The sequence below is a fragment of the Berghia stephanieae genome, chromosome 7 (assembly GCF_034508935.2).
Source record: "Berghia stephanieae isolate SIO BIC M18660-M18661 chromosome 7, UCSD_Bste_1.3, whole genome shotgun sequence".
NCBI lineage: Eukaryota > Metazoa > Mollusca > Gastropoda > Nudibranchia > Aeolidiidae > Berghia > Berghia stephanieae.
In genome coordinates this window covers 45,965,581-45,968,505 of record NC_088366.1, presented here as the reverse complement: position 1 = coordinate 45,968,505, position 2,925 = coordinate 45,965,581, and the positions used below count along the sequence as shown (strand labels likewise).

At 28.8% G+C, this 2,925-nt stretch overlaps 1 protein-coding gene across 2 annotated transcripts in view; it reads right to left on the bottom strand.

Moving 5' to 3' along the window:
* Positions 1 to 2,529, bottom strand: part of LOC144977359 (uncharacterized) — an 11,288-nt gene extending 8,759 nt beyond the window's left edge. Inside the window, exon 1 of one of the 2 annotated variants that reach the window (XM_078922472.1) lies at positions 2,342 to 2,529. The gene's annotated coding sequence lies outside the window, so the exon portion shown is untranslated. The remainder of the gene's footprint in view (positions 1 to 2,341) is intronic. The other variant, XM_078922473.1, reaches the window with a different exon arrangement.
* Positions 2,530 to 2,925: the final 396 nt, after the last annotated feature.

Genomic DNA, 2,925 nt, shown 5'->3' with positions numbered 1-2,925 from the left:
TATTATTATTATTATTATTATTATTATTATTATTATTATTAGTATTATTATTAATAGTATTATTATTATTATTATCATTATTATTATTATTATCATTATTATTATTATTATTATTATTATTATTATTATTATTATTGTCAAAGAGGCATCAAAAATAATAAACCATCCTCTTGATGGAGTAGAAAGAATTCATGGAAAAGCAATAGAAAGGAAAGCATTCTCAATTACCAACAATAAAAAACATATTTTATACCATGAATTTAGTCTTTTACCATCTGGGAGAAGGTTTTGTCAGATTAAATGTAGAACTAACAAGTATAAATCAACGTTCGTTCCATCAGCAATAAAAATTTTGAATATTTCATATGGTGCAGAAAAACCAAGGATTGATTCTTGACTGATTAACTGATTAATTTATTTAATGTAAGATTAACTGACCAATTGATAATGATGATAATTTTTGGTGTCGAATTGCCACAATCGTAACAAATTGAAAACGAAAGGAATATGTTTATGTTGTGTATATCGCACGTGTGAAAGAAAGAGAGGAAGAGAGAGAGAGAGAGAGAGAAAGAGAGAGAGAGAGAATGAGAGAGAGAGAGAGAGAGAGAAGAGAGAGAGAGAGAGAGAGAGAGAGAGAGAGAAAATAAGTAGGAGTGAAATATCTGTTCAATGTTACAGTTATCGTTTAACGTTATAACAAGTGTAACTAAATGACAAATTGCCATATTTATGGACAATAAAGATCTATTATTATTATTATTATTATTATTATTATTATTATTATTATTATTATTATTATTATTATCATTATATTATTATTATTATTATTATTATTATTATTATTATTATTATTATTATTATTATTATTATATTATTATTATTATTATTATTATTTTTATCTATTGTATTAAAAAAAAAAAACATCGGTACCATTCATTGTGTTATCGACATGCATTTATATGTACACTTCGATTGTTATCATTTTATAATATTTTATCATTATCATCTGTGTATTCGTATACCGCATCTTTATCATTTTATTTGGGTTTTTTTTTCTTTTCTTCTTCTTCTTCTTCTTCTTCTTCTTCTTCTTCTTTTTTGTTGTTGTTGTTGTTGTTGTTGTTCAAAAACTTCCTGTCGCATCATTGTTTACATCTATTTACCTTATCTACGCCATTCACACTACACATCTCTCATTCGTCCTTAGTGTCTTATTCGTCGTGTTTTGTTGATAAAGGGGGAATCAAAAACGTCCACGGTATGTCTTCGTCTATAAAAATTAGGCTTAACATTCAACACTTATCGTTATTTTTTCCTTCGAGCTTCAAGCAGCAACATTTTCATAAATCAACCAACACCGCCAACGGAGATGCATAAAAACGCCAACAAACATGATCACCAGAGTACTGTAAGTTCTCGATCCCAGGATCGTCTTTCAACTCTGCTCACGTCTGCTACTTGAGGTTTATTATCGCAGTTGATTTTCTTACCACAACCTGTTTTCACACACGGACAACTGTATGTTGCCGTGTCACAGGTCAGAAGCTATAGCGGCTTACACTTCATGTTGGGTCACACAGAAAAATCAACAGAGGATGTACCAATTTACACAGACAACCTTGCTTACCAATCTGCCCTCACTAAATGATGGTGGGTACAATATCGAATGAAAATAGTTATTTCCCCGCGAAATTGCGGGCTTTTTACTAGTAATAATAATAATAATAACAATAATAATAATAATAATAATAATAATAATAATAATAATAATAATAATAATAATAATATAATAATAATAATAATAATAATATAATAATAATAATAATAATAATAATAATAATAATAATAATAATAATAATAATAATAATAATAATAATAATAATAATAATAATAATAATAATAATAATAATAATAATAATAATAATAATATAATAATAATAAATAAAATAATAATAATAATAATAATAAAATAATAATAATAATAATAATAATAATAATAATAAAATAATAATAATAATAATAATAATAATAATAATAATAATAATAATAATAATAATAATAATAATAAAATTAATAATAATATAATCCGATAATGATGAGAAGAAGAAGAAGAAGAAGAAGAAGAAGAAGAAGAAGAAGAGAGAGAGAGAGAAGGAAGGAGGAGGAGGAGGAGGAGGAGGAGGAGGAGAGGAGGAGGAGGAGGAGGAGGAGGAAGAGGAGGAGAGAGGAGGAGGGGGAGGAGGAGGAGGAGGAGGAGGAGGAGGAGGAGGAGGAGGAGGAGGAGGAGGAGAACAACTACCAAAAAAAAAAAAAATAACAATAAAATATGTATACACACCGCAATGTGGGGATGAAAAGACAGTTGTGTCCAATTTTAGAGGATAAGAAAATATCCAAACTTGAAAGTAAACAAACAAAACGACAGTCTCTTACTTTTGAACATGGAATAAGACATGTATTCAACGAAGGCTCTCATGCAAATAGACACACCCAGCTTTTCAATAATGTAGCACTGTAGATTGCTTCACTCATGACTTTTATAATTAGTTACTCATATAGATCACAACAATATCGTGCTTTCTTGACGATCTTATTCGATATTTTGAAGTCACGCTTTAAAATGAAATCTAGGAGATATTGGGTGTGGTCTGTGATGTACATGATGGAAAATAATGACAACTTTTACCCGGCGCTGTCTTTTGATCAATCAGTACTTTCCACATAACTCATGTGTGAAAGGATACCTGTCGATAACCAATGACGAATTTCAAAGTTTTCAGCTCGATGTTGCACAATCAGAATTGGATTGAAATCGCACAAAAGTTGTCAAAGGTCGACTTAGCAGAGATTTAGCAGAGACGGAAGAGTGCCAGAAGTATTTCAGAAATGTCTTTAAATGTTGAAATGAACGAGTGATCATGG